The following is a 25,450-nucleotide window of genomic DNA, read 5'->3' as shown; positions in this document are numbered from 1 at the left end:
GAGTACTTCTTTTTGTTCTGCAAAAATGGAATCCACGCCAAGAGAAGACAACTCGATGGTGAGTTATGTTGTCGGTGGTCCTTCAGAATGGAGAACAAAGCACTTGTGAATTATTATTTTTCCCCTGTCATTTGCTAACTACTTCCTAGAGATCACATTGACCTGGTGGGATGACTTCATGGCGACATCCTCCCCTCCAACAAAACTCTCCGCCACCGCCCTTGCCTTCTGGAACTCCTCCTGCTGGTGCTCCAAAGGTATTCTATTCCATTTTTTTATCGCAATTGTATCTTTAAAACTCATTTAGCATCCGTTAACTACACTGAAAAATGCGCAATTGCAGCCAGTCTTCGCCACGTCGACGAATTGGAGGACATCCATTGACATCAGGCCAGGGACTATGAAAAGACAAATATTTAAGAGTTTTACTTGTTGTCATCATTTCCTTCATTTAGGTTTGATGATCATTGTATTATATTTCTGAATTCAATACATTAATGGGGAAAATGTATAGAAATCTAATCATTGCTAATAGTATTGATGTTTTTTGTTAGGAGAACAAAATATTCACTTGCGCTTTAAGGGTTGTTCTTGGCTCATGGGCTGCCATTGACGGCGATAGTCGTCCAATCCAGTCTGACCGGGAGGGCTTTCTGGTAGCGATCGAATAATATCCAAATTTTGAAGATGTTTGGCCATATCGTTCTGTTGGCATTTGGCAGATTCGTGACGCTTTGTATGTTAGTTCGTTTGATGGATTCGATTTGGTCGGACATTCATGAGTCGCTCGCTCGATCGATCGCACTTGACCAAAGCCTTGACGTGACCTCACGACGGCGACGGCGACGACGATGTTCGGGACGGCTCGCTCTTCTGACGCCATCGTTCGCTTTGTTGTCGTGACATCCGTCAAACCTTTGTGTTGCCTTGTTCCGACGGACGGCGATGCGAGCGGTCGCCGTCGCCGTGTCTCGCCGGTCGGTGCCTGCGCGGAGCTTTTTCCTTTTTTTTCCCTTTTCTTTTTTTTTTTAAAGATCCGTACCTTTCTCAACCCACGCGCCTGTGTTTTGTGACCGCTAGATGTCGTCACAGCACAGGAGGAATAAGCAGCAAGGCCTCGCTTTGCCTGGATGACATCACTTGTCCTGCAGTGGAAGTCCATCCATCCATTCATCCCTCCATCCGTCCATCGTCAAGACCTCAATGTATGTACTCATTTCAATCTTCCACTCATTCAAACTTGTGTTTGATGCTTTGGCTATCTCCGGCTACTTTTCCATCCCTTCTGCCACCATAATCCTCCCAAAATCTAGAATATTCCGCCAAACTAGCAACGTCTCTAAAACGTTCGCCGCAACATTCCCCGACATTGAACTATTGCAACATTTCCGTAAACCAATGACAATCCGTGTCCAAATTCGTCCGATTCGTTCTAACCGGCTTTGAAGGCTCACATTTAGTGTAAAATCACTTTGATTATTCAGCAGCAAATGTTCCCTCAACCTGTTTTTTTATTTCAATTTTATTTCAAGGCCAAAAATGCAGCAGGAAATAGGAATTGTGGGTCACCTCGTTTAAAGCGACACGCAATGGCAAAACATCATACAAAGCGCCATATATGATGTTCCTTTTAGAAACATCTAATCTTATCAAACAAGATAAAAGCCCACTCTAAACTATCATCGTGGTTATGACATCCGTTCTTTGTGGTCTCGGCTCCTCCTCCCACTCCAAATGGACGTGTAGCGCCGTCCATGGCGTTCGAGCGTCAATTTAGACGTCACGCCACCTATGGCCGATGTCTTCGATGTAGGTCGATCTGTGATTAGCCGGCCGTACGCCGGGAAAATCGGCCAGGATTACCGCGATCCCCGTTTATGCGCGTGGGCGCAATGATGTCATCAAAATGCGACAATGTGTGCTATTCCTTTAGTTGCTGGCCAAATGTTAAGACCCGACTCTCGTTTGGGCGGCGGGGAGTCAAAAAGGGCCCGGTCCGGCTCGTACAGGGATTGGACGAGTGTAGCTCCCTCTAGTGGTACGACAATGAAAGATGGATTCAGTTGTGTTTAACTTGGAAGTTTGATTTGTGGGAACGCATTGAGTTCAAGTTAACCCCTCAAATGAGCTAGCGTTTTGCCATTATAGTTTGAATTTGTCTGTACTTGATTAGATTTTTTTGTTTTGTATTTACGTGAAATGTTAAATGTTGTTTTTTCTTGTACCATTTACATAGCCACATTAGAACTTGAGAAATGTGATTTCTATCTCATATCAGATCATTGTTTTTCCATACGTTGACCTAGTGACCTCACTTGGAGAGGCAATGATTTCTTGGGCTGGTAGTTGATATATAAAGTTGGCAAAGTATTTTTTGTAATACCAGCAGATAGCTTAGCTACTGTTCCTTTTACCGTCTTGTATGAAACGGTGCTCTTTTTATATCCATGGCATTGTCGGTCGTGTTGCGCGTCATTTACCTTCTTTGTGTGCGACTTGCGCAGCAAAATGCTTTTGTTTTACGGCGACTTCCATTTGCAATCTGCCCAAGTTGATGTTTATTTCATTGTGGCTGTGGCTCACAAGCCTATTTTGCCAACTTGGGGCTAAATTCCCCCCGCGGGCATGGTTAATGTTTCATAACGGCTGCGAGCGGAGCTCTATCTGTCTCCTGGGCTCGTCAAGAAAAAGGCCTTTGATGCGTAGCAGGCGCTGGCGGACATGAGTCAGAGGTACAGTAAGTTGCGTTTTCAACGTTGGCCGTCGTTCCGCCCGGCTACAAAAGAACAGCTGCTCTCGTAAATTTGGGAGTGAGCGAGCGAGTAAGCATCTGAGAGGGAGCCGCCTTTCGAAACTCTTAAAATATACTTGTGTAGCTTCAACTTGGATTTGGCTCCATCGGAACCTTTCAGACCTTACACGAAATGGGAATGTCACTTCCCCCAGTGGGCTGCGAGTGAGTGTGTCTGTGTGTGTGTGTGTGTGTGTGTGTGTGTTAATGTGTTGCCGGTGTGAGTTTGCTGAGGCCGGTGCTAATGCACGCAGTCAGGCGGCACTGATACAACAGAAAGAAAGCCAGCTTTGTGTTTCACTCAGGATCTCGGCCGGCCGGATGCCATTGTCGTAGGTTCGTTGTGGTCACAAACGCGCACACAAACACACACACATGCAGATGCCAAGTGTAGCAACAGTGAGTGTTGCTGTAATATTTGGCAAGAATAGAGCCTGAGAAGCAGCATTGTCACTCACTTGTTGTTGATTTAAATTGTGCAATTGGATGGAACATGCTCACAAATTGGCAATGTCGTCTTATGTTGCGCCATAGTTGAATCTCTTCAATGCTGTCACAATTTGGTTTAATTCTGTGTCTACTCATGGTGCGGCTTGCTATTCTTGATCTTACCGTAGTATACATGGTCTTTTTTTTGAAGAAAAAAAAGACTTACTATACATTGTCTTTTTTAAGCCTTACTATACAAGGTCATTTTTACGAAAAAAAAGCCTTACTAAAAACGTCGTTTTTTTATGAAAAGAAGCCTTACTATACTATGTCGTTTTTAAGAAAAAAAAGCCTTACTATACTATGTCATTTTTTAGGGGAAAAAGGCCTTACTATACTATGTCGTTTTTAGGGAAAAAAAAGCCTTACTATACTATGTCGTTTTTTAAGAAAAACAGCCTTACTATACTATGTCATTTTTAGGGGGAAAAAGCCTTACTATACTATGTCGTTTTTTAAGAAAAAAAAGCCTCACTATACTATGTCGTTTTTTAAGAAAAAAAAGCCTTACTATACTATGTCGTTTTTTAAGAAAAAAAAGCCTTACTATACTATGTCGTTTTTTAGGGAAAAAAAGCCTTACTATACTATGTAGTTTTTTAGGGGAAAAGCCTTACTATACTATTTCGTTTTTTAAGAAAAAAAGCCTTACTATACTATGTCGTTTTTAGAAAAAAAAAGCCTTACTATACTATGTCGTTTTTAGGGGAAAAAAAGCCTTACTATACTATGTCGGTTTTTAAGAAAAAAAGCCTTGCTATACTATGTCGTTTTTTAGGGGAAAAAAAGCCTTACTATACTATGTCGTTTTTTAAGAAAAACAGCCTTACTATACTATGTCGTTTTTTTAAGAAAAAAAAGCCTTACTATACTATGTCGTTTTTTAGGAAAAAAAGCCTTACTATACTATGTCGTTTTTTTAGGGGGAAAAAGCCTTACTATACTATGTCGTTTTTAGGGGAAAAAAAGCCTTACTATACTATGTCGTTTTTTTTAGGAAAAAAAAGCCTTACTATACTATGTCGTTTTTTAAGAAAAAACACCCTTACTATACTATGTTGTTTTTTAAGAAAAACAGCCTTACTATACTATGTCATTTTTAGGGGGAAAAAGCCTTACTATACTATGTCGTTTTTAGGGGAAAAAAGCCTTACTATACTATGTAGTTTTTTAGGGAAAAACAGCCTTACTATACTATGTCGTTTTTTAAAGAAAAACAGCCTTACTATACTATGTCGTTTTTTAAGAAAAACAGCCTTACTATACTATGTCGTTTTTTAGGGAAAAAAGCCTTACTATACTATGTCGTTTTTAGGGGAAATAAGCCTTACTATACTATGTAGTTTTTTAGGGGAAAAAAGCCTTACTATACTATGTCGTTTTTTAAGAAAAAAAAGCCTTACTATACTATGTCGTTTTTTAGGGGAAAAAAGCCTTACTATACTATGTCGTTTTTTAGGGAAAAAAAGCCTTACTATACTATGTCGTTTTTTTAGGGGAAAAAAGCCTTACTATACTATGTCGTTTTTTAGGAAAAAAAAGCCTTACTATACTATGTCATTTTTAGGGGGGAAAAGCCTTACTATACTATGTTGTTTTTTAGGGGAAAAAAGCCTTACTATACTATGTCGTTTTTTAAGAAAAAAAAGCCTTACTATACTATGTCGTTTTTTAAGAAAAAAAGCCTTACTATACTATGTCGTTTTTTAAGAAAAAAAAGCCTTACTATACTATGTCGTTTTTTAGGGGAAAAAAAGCCTTACTATACTATGTCGTTTTTTAAGAAAAACAGCCTTACTATACTATGTCGTTTTTAAAGAAAAAAAGCCTTACTATACTATGTCGTTTTTTAGGAAAAAAAAGCCTTACTATACTATGTCGTTTTTTTAGGGGAAAAAAGCCTTACTATACTATGTCGTTTTTAGGGAAAAAAAGCCTTACTATACTATGTCGTTTTTTTAGGAAAAAAAAGCCTTACTATACTATGTCGTTTTTTAAGAAAAAACACCCTTACTATACTATGTCGTTTTTTAAGAAAAACAGCCTTACTATACTATGTCATTTTTAGTGGGAAAAAGCCTTACTATACAATGTTGTTTTTTAGTTTTAAAAAAGCCTTACTATACTATGTCGTTTTTTAGGGGAAAAAAGCCTTACTATACTATGTCGTTTTTAGGGGAAAAAAACCTTACTATACTATGTAGTTTTTTAGGGAAAAACAGCCTTACTATACTATGTCGTTTTTTTAAGAAAAACAGCCTTACTATACTATGTCGTTTTTTAAGAAAAACAGCCTTACTATACTATGTCGTTTTTTAGGGAAAAAAGCCTTACTATCTTATGTCGTTTTTAGGGGAAAAAAGCCTTACTATACTATGTAGTTTTTTAGGGGAAAAAAGCCTTACTATACTATGTCGTTTTTTAAGAAAAAAAAGCCTTACTATACTGTCGTTTTTTAGGGAAAAAAAGCCTTACTATACTATGTCGTTTTTTAGGGAAAAAAAGCCTTACTATACTATGTCGTTTTTTAGGGGAAAAAAGCCTTACTATACTATGTCGTTTTTTAAGAAAAAAAGCCTTACTATACTATGTCGTTTTTTTAGGGAAAAAAAGCCTTACTATACTATGTCGTTTTTTAGGAAAAAAAAGCCTTACTATACTATGTCATTTTTAGGGGGGAAAAGCCTTACTATACTATGTCGTTTTTTAGGGAAAAACAGCCTTACTATACTATGTCGTTTTTTTAAGAAAAACAGCCTTACTATACTATGTCGTTTTTTAAGAAAAACAGCCTTACTATACTATGTCGTTTTTTAAGAAAAACTGCCTTACTATACTATGTCATTTTTAGGGGGAAAAAGCCTTACTATACTGTTGTTTTTTAGGGGAAAAAAGCCTTACTATACTATGTCGTTTTTTAAGAAAAAAAAGCCTTACTATACTATGTCGTTTTTTAAGAAAAAAAGCCTTACTATACTATGTCGTTTTTTAAGAAAAAAAAGCCTTACTATACTATGTCGTTTTTTAGGGGAAAAAAAGCCTTACTATACTATGTCGTTTTTTAAGAAAAACAGCCTTACTATACTATGTCGTTTTTTAAGAAAAAAAGCCTTTCTATACTATGTCGTTTTTTAGGAAAAAAAGCCTTACTATACTATGTCGTTTTTTTAGGGGAAAAAAGCCTTACTATACTATGTCGTTTTTAGGGAAAAAAAGCCTTACTATACTATGTCGTTTTTTTAGGAAAAAAAAGCCTTACTATACTATGTCGTTTTTTAAGAAAAACAGCCTTACTATACTATGTCATTTTTAGGGGGAAAAACCTTACTATACTATGTCGTTTTTTAAGAAAAACAGCCTTACTATACTATGTCGTTTTTTAAGAAAAAAAGCCTTTCTATACTATGTCGTTTTTTAGGAAAAAAAGCCTTACTATACTATGTCGTTTTTTTAGGGGAAAAAAGCCTTACTATACTATGTCGTTTTTAGGGAAAAAAAGCCTTACTATACTATGTTGTTTTTTAGTTTAAAAAAAGCTTTACTATACTATGTCGTTTTTTAGGAAAAAAAAGCCTTACTATACTATGTCGTTTTTAGGGGAAAAAACCTTACTATACTATGTAGTTTTTTAGGGAAAAACAGCCTTACTATACTATGTCGTTTTTTTAAGAAAAACAGCCTTACTATACTATGTCGTTTTTTAAGAAAAACAGCCTTACTATACTATGTCGTTTTTTAGGGAAAAAAAGCCTTACTATACTATGTCGTTTTTAGGGGAAAAAAGCCTTACTATACCATGTAGTTTTTTAGGGGAAAAAAGCCTTACTATACTGTCGTTTTTTAAGAAAAAAAAGCCTTACTATACTATGTCGTTTTTTAAGAAAAAAAGCCTTACTATACTATGTCGTTTTTTAAGAAAAAAAAAGCCTTACTATACTATGTCGTTTTTTAGGGAAAAAAAGCCTTACTATACTATGTCGTTTTTTTAGGGGAAAAAAGCCTTACTATACTATGTCGTTTTTTTAGGGGAAAAAAGCCTTACTATACTATGTCGTTTTTTAAGAAAAAAAGCCTTACTATACTATGTCGTTTTTTTAGGGAAAAAAAGCCTTACTATACTATGTCGTTTTTTAGGAAAAAAAAGCCTTACCATACTATGTCATTTTTAGGGGGAAAAAGCCTTACTATACTATGTCGTTTTTTAGGAAAAAACAGCCTTACTATACTATGTCGTTTTTTTAAGAAAAACAGCCTTACTATACTATGTCGTTTTTTAAGAAAAACAGCCTTACTATACTATGTCGTTTTTTAAGAAAAACTGCCTTACTATACTATGTCATTTTTAGGGGGAAAAAGCCTTACTATACTATGTTGTTTTTTAGGGGAAAAAAGCCTTACTATACTATGTCGTTTTTTAAGAAAAAAAAGCCTTACTATACTATGTCGTTTTTTAAGAAAAAAAGCCTTACTATACTATGTCGTTTTTTAAGAAAAAAAAGCCTTACTATACTATGTCGTTTTTTAGGGGAAAAAAAGCCTTACTATACTATGTCGTTTTTTAAGAAAAACAGCCTTACTATACTATGTCGTTTTTTAAGAAAAAAAGCCTTACTATACTATGTCGTTTTTTAGGAAAAAAAGCCTTACTATACTATGTCGTTTTTTTAGGGGGAAAAAGCCTTACTATACTATGTCGTTTTTTAAGAAAAAAAGCCTTACTATACTATGTCGTTTTTTAGGAAAAAAAAGCCTTACTATACTATGTCATTTTTAGGGGGAAAAAGCCTTACTATACTATGTTGTTTTTTAGTTTAAAAAAAGCCTTACTATACTATGTCGTTTTTTTAAGAAAAACAGCCTTACTATACTATGTCGTTTTTTAAGAAAAACAGCCTTACTGTACTATGTCGTTTTTTAGGGAAAAAAAGCCTTACTATACTATGTCGTTTTTAGGGGGAAAAAGCCTTACTATACTATGTAGTTTTTTAGGGGAAAAAAGCCTTACTATACTATGTCGTTTTTTAAGAAAAAAAAGCCTTACTATACTATGTCGTTTTTTAAGAAAAAAAGCCTTACTATACAATGTCGTTTTTTAAGAAAAAAAAAGCCTTACTATACTATGTCGTTTTTTTAGGGAAAAAAAGCCTTACTATACTATGTCGTTTTTTAGGGGAAAAAAAGCCTTACTATACTATGTGGTTTTTTAGGGGAAAAAAGCCTTACTATACTATGTCGTTTTTTAAGAAAAAAAGCCTTACTATACTATGTCGTTTTTTTAGCGAAAAACAGCCTTACTATACTATGTCGTTTTTTTAAGAAAAACAGCCTTACTATACTATGTCGTTTTTTAAGAAAAACAGCCTTACTATACTATGTCGTTTTTTAAGAAAAACTGCCTTACTATACTATGTCATTTTTAGGGGGAAAAAGCCTTACTATACTATGTTGTTTTTTAGGGGGAAAAAGCCTTACTATACTATGTCGTTTTTTAAGAAAAAAAAGCCTTACTATACTATGTCATTTTTAGGGGGGAAAAGCCTTACTATACTTTGTAGTTTTTTAAGAAAAAAAAGCCTTACTATACTATGTCGTTTTTTAGGGAAAAAAGCCTTACTATACTATGTCGTTTTTTAAGAAAAACAGCCTTACTATACTATGTCGTTTTTTAAGAAAAAAAGCCTTACTATACTATGTCGTTTTTTAGGAAAAAAAGCCTTACTATACTATGTCGTTTTTTTAGGGGAAAAAAGCCTTACTATACTATGTCGTTTTTAGGAAAAAAAGCCTTACTATACTATGTCGTTTTTTTAGGGGGAAAAAAGCCTTACTATACTATGTCGTTTTTTAAGAAAAAACACCCTTACTATACTACGTCGTTTTTTAAGAAAAACAGCCTTACTATACTATGTCATTTTTAGGGGGAAAAAGCCTTACTATACTATGTCGTTTTTTAAGAAAAACAGCCTTACTATACTATGTCATTTTTAGGGGGAAAAAGCCTTACTATACTATGTCGTTTTTTAGGGAAAAACAGCCTTACTATACTATGTCGTTTTTTTAAGAAAAACAGCCTTACTATACTATGTCGTTTTTTAAGAAAAACAGCCTTACTATACTATGTCGTTTTTTAAGAAAAACTGCCTTACTATACTATGTCATTTTTAGGGGGAAAAAGCCTTACTATACTATGTTGTTTTTTAGGGGAAAAAAGCCTTACTATACTATGTCGTTTTTTAAGAAAAAAAAGCCTTACTATACTATGTCGTTTTTTAAGAAAAAAAAGCCTTACTATACTATGTCGTTTTTTAAGAAAAACAGCCTTACTATACTATGTCGTTTTTTAAGAAAAACAGCCTTACTATACTATGTCGTTTTTTAAGAAAAAAAGCCTTACTATACTATGTCGTTTTTTAAGAAAAAAAGCCTTACTATACTATGTCGTTTTTTTTAGCGAAAAACAGCCTTACTATACTATGTCGTTTTTTTAAGAAAAACAGCCTTACTATACTATGTCGTTTTTTAAGAAAAACAGCCTTACTATACTATGTCGTTTTTTAAGAAAAAAAGCCTTACTATACTATGTCGTTTTTTAAGAAAAAAAGCCTTACTATACTATGTCGTTTTTTTTAGCGAAAAACAGCCTTACTATACTATGTCGTTTTTTTAAGAAAAACAGCCTTACTATACTATGTCGTTTTTTAAGAAAAACAGCCTTACTATACTATGTCGTTTTTTAAGAAAAACTGCCTTACTATACTATGTCGTTTTTTAAGAAAAAAAGCCTTACTATACTATGTCGTTTTTTAGGAAAAAAAGCCTTACTATACTATGTCGTTTTTTTAGGGGAAAAAAAGCCTTACTATACTATGTCGTTTTTAGGGAAAAAAAGCCTTACTATACTATGTCGTTTTTTTAGGAAAAAAAAGCCTTACTATACTATGTCATTTTTAGGGGGAAAAGCCTTACTATACTATGTTGTTTTTTAGTTTAAAAAAAGCCTTACTATACTATGTCGTTTTTTTAAGAAAAACAGCCTTACTATACTATGTCGTTTTTTAAGAAAAACAGCCTTACTGTACTATGTCGTTTTTTAGGGAAAAAAAGCCTTACTATACTATGTCGTTTTTAGGGGGAAAAAGCCTTACTATACTATGTAGTTTTTTAGGGGAAAAAAGCCTTACTATACTATGTCGTTTTTTAAGAAAAAAAAGCCTTACTATACTACGTCGTTTTTTAAGAAAAACAGCCTTACTATACTATGTCATTTTTAGGGGGAAAAAGCCTTACTATACTATGTCGTTTTTTAGGGAAAAACAGCCTTACTATACTATGTCGTTTTTTTAAGAAAAACAGCCTTACTATACTATGTCGTTTTTTAAGAAAAACAGCCTTACTATACTATGTCGTTTTTTAAGAAAAACTGCCTTACTATACTATGTCATTTTTAGGGGGAAAAAGCCTTACTATACTATGTTGTTTTTTAGGGGAAAAAAGCCTTACTATACTATGTCGTTTTTTAAGAAAAAAAAGCCTTACTATACTATGTCGTTTTTTAAGAAAAAAAAGCCTTACTATACTATGTCGTTTTTTAAGAAAAACAGCCTTACTATACTATGTCGTTTTTTAAGAAAAACAGCCTTACTATACTATGTCGTTTTTTAAGAAAAAAAGCCTTACTATACTATGTCGTTTTTTAAGAAAAAAAGCCTTACTATACTATGTCGTTTTTTTTAGCGAAAAACAGCCTTACTATACTATGTCGTTTTTTTAAGAAAAACAGCCTTACTATACTATGTCGTTTTTTAAGAAAAACAGCCTTACTATACTATGTCGTTTTTTAAGAAAAACTGCCTTACTATACTATGTCGTTTTTTAAGAAAAAAAGCCTTACTATACTATGTCGTTTTTTAGGAAAAAAAGCCTTACTATACTATGTCGTTTTTTTAGGGGAAAAAAAGCCTTACTATACTATGTCGTTTTTAGGGAAAAAAAAGCCTTACTATACTATGTCGTTTTTTTAGGGAAAAAAAAGCCTTACTATACTATGTCATTTTTAGGGGGAAAAAGCCTTACTATACTATGTTGTTTTTTAGTTTAAAAAAAGCCTTACTATACTATGTCGTTTTTTTAAGAAAAACAGCCTTACTATACTATGTCGTTTTTTAAGAAAAACAGCCTTACTGTACTATGTCGTTTTTTAGGGAAAAAAAGCCTTACTATACTATGTCGTTTTTAGGGGGAAAAAGCCTTACTATACTATGTAGTTTTTTAGGGGAAAAAAGCCTTACTATACTATGTCGTTTTTTAAGAAAAAAAAGCCTTACTATACTATGTCGTTTTTTAAGAAAAAAAGCCTTACTATACTATGTCGTTTTTTAAGAAAAAAAAAGCCTTACTATACTATGTCGTTTTTTTAGGGAAAAAAAGCCTTACTATACTATGTCGTTTTTTAGGGGAAAAAAAGCCTTACTATACTATGTGGTTTTTTAGGGGAAAAAAGCCTTACTATACTATGTCGTTTTTTAAGAAAAAAAGCCTTACTATACTATGTCGTTTTTTTAGCGAAAAACAGCCTTACTATACTATGTCGTTTTTTTAAGAAAAACAGCCTTACTATACTATGTCGTTTTTTAAGAAAAACAGCCTTACTATACTATGTCGTTTTTTAAGAAAAACTGCCTTACTATACTATGTCATTTTTAGGGGGAAAAAGCCTTACTATACTATGTTGTTTTTTAGGGGGAAAAAGCCTTACTATACTATGTCGTTTTTTAAGAAAAAAAAAGCCTTACTATACTATGTCATTTTTAGGGGGGAAAAGCCTTACTATACTTTGTAGTTTTTTAAGAAAAAAAAGCCTTACTATACTATGTCGTTTTTTAGGGAAAAAAGCCTTACTATACTATGTCGTTTTTTAAGAAAAACAGCCTTACTATACTATGTCGTTTTTTAAGAAAAACTGCCTTACTATACTATGTCATTTTTAGGGGGAAAAAGCCTTACTATACTATGTTGTTTTTTAGGGGAAAAAAGCCTTACTATACTATGTCGTTTTTTAAGAAAAAAAAGCCTTACTATACTATGTCATTTTTTAAGAAAAAAAAGCCTTACTATACTATGTCGTTTTTTAGGGGGAAAAAAGCCTTACTATACTATGTCGTTTTTTAAGAAAAACAGCCTTACTATACTATGTCGTTTTTTAAGAAAAACAGCCTTACTATACTATGTCGTTTTTTAAGAAAAAAAGCCTTACTATACTATGTCGTTTTTTAAGAAAAAAAGCCTTACTATACTATGTCGTTTTTTTTAGCGAAAAACAGCCTTACTATACTATGTCGTTTTTTTAAGAAAAACAGCCTTACTATACTATGTCGTTTTTTAAGAAAAACAGCCTTACTATACTATGTCGTTTTTTAAGAAAAACTGCCTTACTATACTATGTCGTTTTTTAAGAAAAAAAGCCTTACTATACTATGTCGTTTTTTAGGAAAAAAAGCCTTACTATACTATGTCGTTTTTTTAGGGGAAAAAAAGCCTTACTATACTATGTCGTTTTTAGGGAAAAAAAGCCTTACTATACTATGTCGTTTTTTTAGGAAAAAAAAGCCTTACTATACTATGTCATTTTTAGGGGGAAAAAGCCTTACTATACTATGTTGTTTTTTAGTTTAAAAAAAGCCTTACTATACTATGTCGTTTTTTTAAGAAAAACAGCCTTACTATACTATGTCGTTTTTTAAGAAAAACAGCCTTACTGTACTATGTCGTTTTTTAGGGGAAAAAAGCCTTACTATACTATGTCGTTTTTAGGGGGAAAAAGCCTTACTATACTATGTAGTTTTTTAGGGGAAAAAAGCCTTACTATACTATGTCGTTTTTTAAGAAAAAAAAGCCTTACTATACTATGTCGTTTTTTAAGAAAAAAAGCCTTACTATACTATGTCGTTTTTTAAGAAAAAAAAAGCCTTACTATACTATGTCGTTTTTTTAGGGAAAAAAAGCCTTACTATACTATGTCGTTTTTTAGGGGGAAAAAAGCCTTACTATACTATGTGGTTTTTTAGGGGAAAAAAGCCTTACTATACTATGTCGTTTTTTAAGAAAAAAAGCCTTACTATACTATGTCGTTTTTTTAGGGGAAAAAAAGCCTTACTATACTATGTCGTTTTTTAAGAAAAAAAGCCTTACTATACTATGTCGTTTTTTTAGCGAAAAACAGCCTTACTATACTATGTCGTTTTTTTAAGAAAAACAGCCTTACTATACTATGTCGTTTTTTAAGAAAAACAGCCTTACTATACTATGTCGTTTTTTAAGAAAAACTGCCTTACTATACTATGTCATTTTTAGGGGGAAAAAGCCTTACTATACTATGTTGTTTTTTAGGGGGAAAAAGCCTTACTATACTATGTCGTTTTTTAAGAAAAAAAAGCCTTACTATACTATGTCATTTTTAGGGGGGAAAAGCCTTACTATACTTTGTAGTTTTTTAAGAAAAAAAAGCCTTACTATACTATGTCGTTTTTTAGGGAAAAAAGCCTTACTATACTATGTCGTTTTTTAAGAAAAACAGCCTTACTATACTATGTCGTTTTTTAAGAAAAAAAGCCTTACTATACTATGTCGTTTTTTAGGAAAAAAAGCCTTACTATACTATGTCGTTTTTTTAGGGGAAAAAAGCCTTACTATACTATGTCGTTTTTAGGAAAAAAAGCCTTACTATACTATGTCGTTTTTTTAGGGGGAAAAAAGCCTTACTATACTATGTCGTTTTTTAAGAAAAAACACCCTTACTATACTACGTCGTTTTTTAAGAAAAACAGCCTTACTATACTATGTCATTTTTAGGGGGAAAAAGCCTTACTATACTATGTCGTTTTTTAAGAAAAACAGCCTTACTATACTATGTCATTTTTAGGGGGAAAAAGCCTTACTATACTATGTTGTTTTTTAGGGGAAAAAAGCCTTACTATACTATGTCGTTTTTTAAGAAAAAAAAGCCTTACTATACTATGTCGTTTTTTAAGAAAAAAAAGCCTTACTATACTATGTCGTTTTTTAAGAAAAACAGCCTTACTATACTATGTCGTTTTTTAAGAAAAACAGCCTTACTATACTATGTCGTTTTTTAAGAAAAAAAGCCTTACTATACTATGTCGTTTTTTAAGAAAAAAAGCCTTACTATACTATGTCGTTTTTTTTAGCGAAAAACAGCCTTACTATACTATGTCGTTTTTTTAAGAAAAACAGCCTTACTATACTATGTCGTTTTTTAAGAAAAACAGCCTTACTATACTATGTCGTTTTTTAAGAAAAACTGCCTTACTATACTATGTCATTTTTAGGGGGAAAAAGCCTTACTATACTATGTTGTTTTTTAGGGGGAAAAAGCCTTACTATACTGTCGTTTTTTAAGAAAAAAAAGCCTTACTATACTATGTCGTTTTTTTAAGAAAAAAAGCCTTACTATACTATGTCGTTTTTTAAGAAGAAAAGCCTTACTATACTATGTCGTTTTTTAGGGGAAAAAAAGCCTTACTATACTATGTCGTTTTTTAAGAAAAACAGCCTTACTATACTATGTCGTTTTTTAAGAAAAAAAGCCTTACTATACTATGTCGTTTTTTAGGAAAAAAAGCCTTACTATACTATGTCGTTTTTTTAGGGGAAAAAAGCCTTACTATACTATGTCGTTTTTAGGGGAAAAAAAGCCTTACTATACTATGTCGTTTTTTTAGGAAAAAAAAGCCTTACTATACTATGTCGTTTTTTAAGAAAAAACACCCTTACTATACTACGCCGTTTTTTAAGAAAAACAGCCTTACTATACTATGTCATTTTTAGGGGGGAAAAGCCTTACTATACTTTGTAGTTTTTTAAGAAAAAAAAGCCTTACTATACTATGTCGTTTTTTAGGGAAAAAAGCCTTACTATACTATGTCGTTTTTTAAGAAAAACAGCCTTACTATACTATGTCGTTTTTTAAGAAAAAAAGCCTTACTATACTATGTCGTTTTTTAGGAAAAAAAGCCTTACTATACTATGTCGTTTTATTAGGGGAAAAAAGCCTTACTATACTATGTCGTTTTTAGGGAAAAAAAGCCTTACTATACTATGTCGTTTTTTTAGGAAAAAAAAGCCTTACTATACTATGTCGTTTTTTAAGAAAAAACACCCTTACTATACTACGTCGTTTTTTAAGAAAAAACACCCTTACTATACTACGTCGTTTTTTAAGAAAAACAGCCTTACTATACTATGTCATTTTTAGGGGGGAAAAGCCTTACTATACTTTGTAGTTTTTTAAGAAAAAAAAGCCTTACTATACTATGTTGTTTTTTAGGGGAAAAAAGCCTTACTATACTATGTCGTTTTTTAAGAAAAAAAAGCCTTACTATACTATGTTGTTTTTTAGGGGAAAAAAGCCTTACTATACTATGTCGTTTTTTAAGAAAAAAAAGCCTTACTATACTATGTCGTTTTTTAAGAAAAAAAGCCTTACTATACTATGTCGTTTTTTAAGAAAAAAAAGCCTTACTATACTATGTCGTTTTTTAAGAAAAAAAGCCTTACTATACTATGTCGTTTTTTAGGAAAAAAAGCCTTACTATACTATGTCATTTTTTTAGGGGAAAAAAAGCCTTACTATACTATGTCGTTTTTTTAGGGGAAAAAAAGCCTTACTATACTATGTCGTTTTTTTAGGAAAAAAAAGCCTTACTATACTATGTCATTTTTAGGGGGAAAAAGCCTTACTATACTATGTTGTTTTTTAGTTTAAAAAAAGCCTTACTATACTATGTCGTTTTTTTAAGAAAAACAGCCTTACTATACTATGTCGTTTTTTAAGAAAAACAGCCTTACTATACTATGTCGTTTTTTAAGAAAAAAAGCCTTACTATACTATGTCGTTTTTTTTAGCGAAAAACAGCCTTACTATACTATGTCGTTTTTTTAAGAAAAACAGCCTTACTATACTATGTCGTTTTTTAAGAAAAACAGCCTTACTATACTATGTCGTTTTTTAAGAAAAACTGCCTTACTATACTATGTCATTTTTAGGGGGAAAAAGCCTTACTATACTATGTTGTTTTTTAGGGGGAAAAAGCCTTACTATACTATGTCGTTTTTTAAGAAAAAAAAGCCTTACTATACTATGTCGTTTTTTAAGAAAAAAAGCCTTACTATACTGTCGTTTTTTAAGAAGAAAAAAGCCTTACTATACTATGTCGTTTTTTAGGGGAAAAAAAGCCTTACTATACTATGTCGTTTTTTAAGAAAAACAGCCTTACTATACTATGTCGTTTTTTAAGAAAAAAAGCCTTACTATACTATGTCGTTTTTTAAGAAAAAAAGCCTTACTATACTATGTCGTTTTTTTTAGCGAAAAACAGCCTTACTATACTATGTCGTTTTTTTAAGAAAAACAGCCTTACTATACTATGTCGTTTTTTAAGAAAAACTGCCTTACTATACTATGTCATTTTTAGGGGGGAAAAGCCTTACTATACTATGTTGTTTTTTAGGGGGAAAAAGCCTTACTATACTATGTCGTTTTTTAAGAAAAAAAAGCCTTACTATACTATGTCGTTTTTTAAGAAAAAAAGCCTTACTATACTGTCGTTTTTTAAGAAGAAAAAAGCCTTACTATACTATGTCGTTTTTTAGGGGAAAAAAAGCCTTACTATACTATGTCGTTTTTTAAGAAAAACAGCCTTACTATACTATGTCGTTTTTTAAGAAAAAAAGCCTTACTATACTATGTCGTTTTTTAGGAAAAAAAGCCTTACTATACTATGTCGTTTTATTAGGGGGAAAAAGCCTTACTATACTATGTCGTTTTTAGGGAAAAAAAGCCTTACTATACTATGTCGTTTTTTTAGGAAAAAAAAGCCTTACTATACTATGTCGTTTTTTAAGAAAAAACACCCTTACTATACTACGTCGTTTTTTAAGAAAAAACACCCTTACTATACTACGTCGTTTTTTAAGAAAAACAGCCTTACTATACTATGTCATTTTTAGGGGGAAAAAGCCTTACTATACTATGTCGTTTTTTAAGACAAACAGCCTTACTATACTATGTCATTTTTAGGGGGAAAAAGCCTTACTATACTATGTCGTTTTTTTAAGAAAAACAGCCTTACTATACTATGTCGTTTTTTTAAGAAAAACAGCCTTACTATACTATGTCGTTTTTTAAGAAAAACAGCCTTACTATACTATGTCGTTTTTAAGAAAAACTGCCTTACTATACTATGTCATTTTTAGGGGGAAAAAGCCTTACTATACTATGTTGTTTTTTAGGGGAAAAAAGCCTTACTTTACTATGTCGTTTTTTAAGAAAAAAAAGCCTTACTATACTATGTCTTTTTTTAAGAAAAAAAGCCTTACTATACTATGTCGTTTTTTAAGAAAAAAAAGCCTTACTATACTATGTCGTTTTTTAGGGGAAAAAAAGCCTTACTATACTATGTCGTTTTTTTAAGAAAAACAGCCTTACTATACTATGTCGTTTTTTAAGAAAAAAAGCCTTACTATACTATGTCGTTTTTTAAGAAAAAAAGCCTTACTATACTATGTCGTTTTTTTAGCGAAAAACAGCCTTACTATACTATGTCGTTTTTTTAAGAAAAACAGCCTTACTATACTATGTCGTTTTTTAAGAAAAACAGCCTTACTATACTATGTCGTTTTTTAAGAAAAACTGCCTTACTATACTATGTCATTTTTAGGGGGAAAAAGCCTTACTATACTATGTTGTTTTTTAGGGGGAAAAAGCCTTACTATACTATGTCGTTTTTTAAGAAAAAAAAGCCTTACTATACTATGTCGTTTTTTAAGAAAAAAAGCCTTACTATACTATGTCGTTTTTTAAGAAGAAAAAAGCCTTACTATACTATGTCGTTTTTTAGGGGAAAAAAAGCCTTACTATACTATGTCGTTTTTTAAGAAAAACAGCCTTACTATACTATGTCGTTTTTTAAGAAAAACAGCCTTACTATACTATGTCGTTTTTTAGGAAAAAAAGCCTTACTATACTATGTCGTTTTTTTTAGGGGAAAAAAGCCTTACTATACTATGTCGTTTTTAGGGAAAAAAAGCCTTACTATACTATGTCGTTTTTTTAGGAAAAAAAAGCCTTACTATACTATGTCGTTTTTTAAGAAAAAACACCCTTACTATACTACGTCGTTTTTTAAGAAAAACAGCCTTACTATACTATGTCATTTTTAGGGGGGAAAAGCCTTACTATACTTTGTAGTTTTTTAAGAAAAAAAAGCCTTACTATACTATGTCGTTTTTTAGGGAAAAAAGCCTTACTATACTATGTCGTTTTTTAAGAAAAACAGCCTTACTATACTATGTCGTTTTTTAGGAAAAAAAGCCTTACTATACTATGTCGTTTTTTTAAGAAAAAAAGCCTTACTATACTATGTCGTTTTTTAAGAAGAAAAGCCTTACTATACTATGTCGTTTTTTAGGGGGAAAAAAGCCTTACTATACTATGTCGTTTTTTAAGAAAAACAGCCTTACTATACTATGTCGTTTTTTAAGAAAAAAAGCCTTACTATACTATGTCGTTTTTTAGGAAAAAAAGCCTTACTATACTATGTCGTTTTTTTAGGGGAAAAAAGCCTTACTATACTATGTCGTTTTTATGGGAAAAAAAGCCTTACTATACTATGTCGTTTTTTTAGGAAAAAAAAGCCTTACTATACTATGTCGTTTTTTAAGAAAAAACACCCTTACTATACTACGCCGTTTTTTAAGAAAAACAGCCTTACTATACTATGTCATTTTTAGGGGGGAAAAGCCTTACTATACTTTGTAGTTTTTTAAGAAAAAAAAGCCTTACTATACTATGTCGTTTTTTAGGGAAAAAAGCCTTACTATACTATGTCGTTTTTTAAGAAAAACAGCCTTACTATACTATGTCGTTTTTTAAGAAAAAAAGCCTTACTATACTATGTCGTTTTTTAGGAAAAAAAGCCTTACTATACTATGTCGTTTTATTAGGGGAAAAAGGCCTTACTATACTATGTCGTTTTTAGGGAAAAAAAAGCCTTACTATACTATGTCGTTTTTTAAGAAAAACAGCCTTACTATACTATGTCATTTTTAGGGGGAAAAAGCCTTACTATACTATGTCGTTTTTTAAGAAAAAAAAGCCTCACTATACTATGTCGTTTTTTAAGAAAAAAAAGCCTTACTATACTATGTCGTTTTTTAAGAAAAAAAAGCCTTACTATACTATGTCGTTTTTTAGGGAAAAAAAGCCTTACTATACTATGTAGTTTTTTAGGGGAAAAGCCTTACTATACTATTTCGTTTTTTAAGAAAAAAAGCCTTACTATACTATGTCGTTTTTAGAAAAAAAAAGCCTTACTATACTATGTCGTTTTTAGGGGAAAAAAAGCCTTACTATACTATGTCGGTTTTTAAGAAAAAAAGCCTTGCTATACTATGTCGTTTTTTAGGGGAAAAAAAGCCTTACTATACTATGTCGTTTTTTAAGAAAAACAGCCTTACTATACTATGTCGTTTTTTTAAGAAAAAAAAGCCTTACTATACTATGTCGTTTTTTAGGAAAAAAAGCCTTACTATACTATGTCGTTTTTTTAGGGGGAAAAAGCCTTACTATACTATGTCGTTTTTAGGGGAAAAAAAGCCTTACTATACTATGTCGTTTTTTTTAGGAAAAAAAAGCCTTACTATACTATGTCGTTTTTTAAGAAAAAACACCCTTACTATACTATGTTGTTTTTTAAGAAAAACAGCCTTACTATACTATGTCATTTTTAGGGGGAAAAAGCCTTACTATACTATGTCGTTTTTAGGGGAAAAAAGCCTTACTATACTATGTAGTTTTTTAGGGAAAAACAGCCTTACTATACTATGTCGTTTTTTAAAGAAAAACAGCCTTACTATACTATGTCGTTTTTTAAGAAAAACAGCCTTACTATACTATGTCGTTTTTTAGGGAAAAAAGCCTTACTATACTATGTCGTTTTTAGGGGAAATAAGCCTTACTATACTATGTAGTTTTTTAGGGGAAAAAAGCCTTACTATACTATGTCGTTTTTTAAGAAAAAAAAGCCTTACTATACTATGTCGTTTTTTAGGGGAAAAAAGCCTTACTATACTATGTCGTTTTTTAGGGAAAAAAAGCCTTACTATACTATGTCGTTTTTTTAGGGGAAAAAAGCCTTACTATACTATGTCGTTTTTTAGGAAAAAAAAGCCTTACTATACTATGTCATTTTTAGGGGGGAAAAGCCTTACTATACTATGTTGTTTTTTAGGGGAAAAAAGCCTTACTATACTATGTCGTTTTTTAAGAAAAAAAAGCCTTACTATACTATGTCGTTTTTTAAGAAAAAAAGCCTTACTATACTATGTCGTTTTTTAAGAAAAAAAAGCCTTACTATACTATGTCGTTTTTTAGGGGAAAAAAAGCCTTACTATACTATGTCGTTTTTTAAGAAAAACAGCCTTACTATACTATGTCGTTTTTAAAGAAAAAAAGCCTTACTATACTATGTCGTTTTTTAGGAAAAAAAAGCCTTACTATACTATGTCGTTTTTTTAGGGGAAAAAAGCCTTACTATACTATGTCGTTTTTAGGGAAAAAAAGCCTTACTATACTATGTCGTTTTTTTAGGAAAAAAAAGCCTTACTATACTATGTCGTTTTTTAAGAAAAAACACCCTTACTATACTATGTCGTTTTTTAAGAAAAACAGCCTTACTATACTATGTCATTTTTAGTGGGAAAAAGCCTTACTATACAATGTTGTTTTTTAGTTTTAAAAAAGCCTTACTATACTATGTCGTTTTTTAGGGGAAAAAAGCCTTACTATACTATGTCGTTTTTAGGGGAAAAAAACCTTACTATACTATGTAGTTTTTTAGGGAAAAACAGCCTTACTATACTATGTCGTTTTTTTAAGAAAAACAGCCTTACTATACTATGTCGTTTTTTAAGAAAAACAGCCTTACTATACTATGTCGTTTTTTAGGGAAAAAAGCCTTACTATCTTATGTCGTTTTTAGGGGAAAAAAGCCTTACTATACTATGTAGTTTTTTAGGGGAAAAAAGCCTTACTATACTATGTCGTTTTTTAAGAAAAAAAAGCCTTACTATACTGTCGTTTTTTAGGGAAAAAAAGCCTTACTATACTATGTCGTTTTTTAGGGAAAAAAAGCCTTACTATACTATGTCGTTTTTTAGGGGAAAAAAGCCTTACTATACTATGTCGTTTTTTAAGAAAAAAAGCCTTACTATACTATGTCGTTTTTTTAGGGAAAAAAAGCCTTACTATACTATGTCGTTTTTTAGGAAAAAAAAGCCTTACTATACTATGTCATTTTTAGGGGGGAAAAGCCTTACTATACTATGTCGTTTTTTAGGGAAAAACAGCCTTACTATACTATGTCGTTTTTTTAAGAAAAACAGCCTTACTATACTATGTCGTTTTTTAAGAAAAACAGCCTTACTATACTATGTCGTTTTTTAAGAAAAACTGCCTTACTATACTATGTCATTTTTAGGGGGAAAAAGCCTTACTATACTGTTGTTTTTTAGGGGAAAAAAGCCTTACTATACTATGTCGTTTTTTAAGAAAAAAAAGCCTTACTATACTATGTCGTTTTTTAAGAAAAAAAGCCTTACTATACTATGTCGTTTTTTAAGAAAAAAAAGCCTTACTATACTATGTCGTTTTTTAGGGGAAAAAAAGCCTTACTATACTATGTCGTTTTTTAAGAAAAACAGCCTTACTATACTATGTCGTTTTTTAAGAAAAAAAGCCTTTCTATACTATGTCGTTTTTTAGGAAAAAAAGCCTTACTATACTATGTCGTTTTTTTAGGGGAAAAAAGCCTTACTATACTATGTCGTTTTTAGGGAAAAAAAGCCTTACTATACTATGTCGTTTTTTTAGGAAAAAAAAGCCTTACTATACTATGTCGTTTTTTAAGAAAAACAGCCTTACTATACTATGTCATTTTTAGGGGGAAAAAACCTTACTATACTATGTCGTTTTTTAAGAAAAACAGCCTTACTATACTATGTCGTTTTTTAAGAAAAAAAGCCTTTCTATACTATGTCGTTTTTTAGGAAAAAAAGCCTTACTATACTATGTCGTTTTTTTAGGGGAAAAAAGCCTTACTATACTATGTCGTTTTTAGGGAAAAAAAGCCTTACTATACTATGTTGTTTTTTAGTTTAAAAAAAGCTTTACTATACTATGTCGTTTTTTAGGAAAAAAAAGCCTTACTATACTATGTCGTTTTTAGGGGAAAAAACCTTACTATACTATGTAGTTTTTTAGGGAAAAACAGCCTTACTATACTATGTCGTTTTTTTAAGAAAAACAGCCTTACTATACTATGTCGTTTTTTAAGAAAAACAGCCTTACTATACTATGTCGTTTTTTAGGGAAAAAAAGCCTTACTATACTATGTCGTTTTTAGGGGAAAAAAGCCTTACTATACCATGTAGTTTTTTAGGGGAAAAAAGCCTTACTATACTGTCGTTTTTTAAGAAAAAAAAGCCTTACTATACTATGTCGTTTTTTAAGAAAAAAAGCCTTACTATACTATGTCGTTTTTTAAGAAAAAAAAAGCCTTACTATACTATGTCGTTTTTTAGGGAAAAAAAGCCTTACTATACTATGTCGTTTTTTTAGGGGAAAAAAGCCTTACTATACTATGTCGTTTTTTTAGGGGAAAAAAGCCTTACTATACTATGTCGTTTTTTAAGAAAAAAAGCCTTACTATACTATGTCGTTTTTTTAGGGAAAAAAAGCCTTACTATACTATGTCGTTTTTTAGGAAAAAAAAGCCTTACCATACTATGTCATTTTTAGGGGGAAAAAGCCTTACTATACTATGTCGTTTTTTAGGAAAAAACAGCCTTACTATACTATGTCGTTTTTTTAAGAAAAACAGCCTTACTATACTATGTCGTTTTTTAAGAAAAACAGCCTTACTATACTATGTCGTTTTTTAAGAAAAACTGCCTTACTATACTATGTCATTTTTAGGGGGAAAAAGCCTTACTATACTATGTTGTTTTTTAGGGGAAAAAAGCCTTACTATACTATGTCGTTTTTTAAGAAAAAAAAGCCTTACTATACTATGTCGTTTTTTAAGAAAAAAAGCCTTACTATACTATGTCGTTTTTTAAGAAAAAAAAGCCTTACTATACTATGTCGTTTTTTAGGGGAAAAAAAGCCTTACTATACTATGTCGTTTTTTAAGAAAAACAGCCTTACTATACTATGTCGTTTTTTAAGAAAAAAAGCCTTACTATACTATGTCGTTTTTTAGGAAAAAAAGCCTTACTATACTATGTCGTTTTTTTAGGGGAAAAAAGCCTTACTATACTATGTCGTTTTTTAAGAAAAAAAGCCTTACTATACTATGTCGTTTTTTTAGGAAAAAAAAGCCTTACTATACTATGTCATTTTTAGGGGGAAAAAGCCTTACTATACTATGTTGTTTTTTAGTTTAAAAAAAGCCTTACTATACTATGTCGTTTTTTTAAGAAAAACAGCCTTACTATACTATGTCGTTTTTTAAGAAAAACAGCCTTACTGTACTATGTCGTTTTTTAGGGAAAAAAAGCCTTACTATACTATGTCGTTTTTAGGGGGAAAAAGCCTTACTATACTATGTAGTTTTTTAGGGGAAAAAAGCCTTACTATACTATGTCGTTTTTTAAGAAAAAAAAGCCTTACTATACTATGTCGTTTTTTAAGAAAAAAAGCCTTACTATACAATGTCGTTTTTTAAGAAAAAAAAAGCCTTACTATACTATGTCGTTTTTTTAGGGAAAAAAAGCCTTACTATACTATGTCGTTTTTTAGGGGAAAAAAAGCCTTACTATACTATGTGGTTTTTTAGGGGAAAAAAGCCTTACTATACTATGTCGTTTTTTAAGAAAAAAAGCCTTACTATACTATGTCGTTTTTTTAGCGAAAAACAGCCTTACTATACTATGTCGTTTTTTTAAGAAAAACAGCCTTACTATACTATGTCGTTTTTTAAGAAAAACAGCCTTACTATACTATGTCGTTTTTTAAGAAAAACTGCCTTACTATACTATGTCATTTTTAGGGGGAAAAAGCCTTACTATACTATGTTGTTTTTTAGGGGGAAAAAGCCTTACTATACTATGTCGTTTTTTAAGAAAAAAAAGCCTTACTATACTATGTCATTTTTAGGGGGGAAAAGCCTTACTATACTTTGTAGTTTTTTAAGAAAAAAAAGCCTTACTATACTATGTCGTTTTTTAGGGAAAAAAGCCTTACTATACTATGTCGTTTTTTAAGAAAAACAGCCTTACTATACTATGTCGTTTTTTAAGAAAAAAAGCCTTACTATACTATGTCGTTTTTTAGGAAAAAAAGCCTTACTATACTATGTCGTTTTTTTAGGGGAAAAAAGCCTTACTATACTATGTCGTTTTTAGGAAAAAAAGCCTTACTATACTATGTCGTTTTTTTAGGGGGAAAAAAGCCTTACTATACTATGTCGTTTTTTAAGAAAAAACACCCTTACTATACTACGTCGTTTTTTAAGAAAAACAGCCTTACTATACTATGTCATTTTTAGGGGGAAAAAGCCTTACTATACTATGTCGTTTTTTAAGAAAAACAGCCTTACTATACTATGTCATTTTTAGGGGGAAAAAGCCTTACTATACTATGTCGTTTTTTAGGGAAAAACAGCCTTACTATACTATGTCGTTTTTTTAAGAAAAACAGCCTTACTATACTATGTCGTTTTTTAAGAAAAACAGCCTTACTATACTATGTCGTTTTTTAAGAAAAACTGCCTTACTATACTATGTCATTTTTAGGGGGAAAAAGCCTTACTATACTATGTTGTTTTTTAGGGGAAAAAAGCCTTACTATACTATGTCGTTTTTTAAGAAAAAAAAGCCTTACTATACTATGTCGTTTTTTAAGAAAAAAAAGCCTTACTATACTATGTCGTTTTTTAAGAAAAACAGCCTTACTATACTATGTCGTTTTTTAAGAAAAACAGCCTTACTATACTATGTCGTTTTTTAAGAAAAAAAGCCTTACTATACTATGTCGTTTTTTAAGAAAAAAAGCCTTACTATACTATGTCGTTTTTTTTAGCGAAAAACAGCCTT

At 31.5% G+C, this 25,450-nt stretch overlaps 1 protein-coding gene across 2 annotated transcripts in view; it reads left to right on the top strand.

Annotated features, from left to right (window-relative positions):
• The first annotated feature begins 111 nt into the window (after positions 1 to 111).
• Positions 112 to 25,450, top strand: part of foxj1b (forkhead box J1b) — a 54,218-nt gene continuing 28,879 nt past the window's right edge. For both annotated transcript variants that reach the window (XM_077625092.1, XM_077625093.1), the window contains exons 1-2: positions 112 to 257; positions 1,081 to 1,205. The gene's annotated coding sequence lies outside the window, so the exon portion shown is untranslated. The remainder of the gene's footprint in view (positions 258 to 1,080; positions 1,206 to 25,450) is intronic.

The sequence above is a fragment of the Stigmatopora argus genome, chromosome 18, assembly GCF_051989625.1.
Source record: "Stigmatopora argus isolate UIUO_Sarg chromosome 18, RoL_Sarg_1.0, whole genome shotgun sequence".
Taxonomy (NCBI): Eukaryota; Metazoa; Chordata; class Actinopteri; order Syngnathiformes; family Syngnathidae; genus Stigmatopora; species Stigmatopora argus.
Note: the sequence above shows the minus strand (reverse complement) of the source record. Positions and strands in the feature narration are given on the sequence as shown.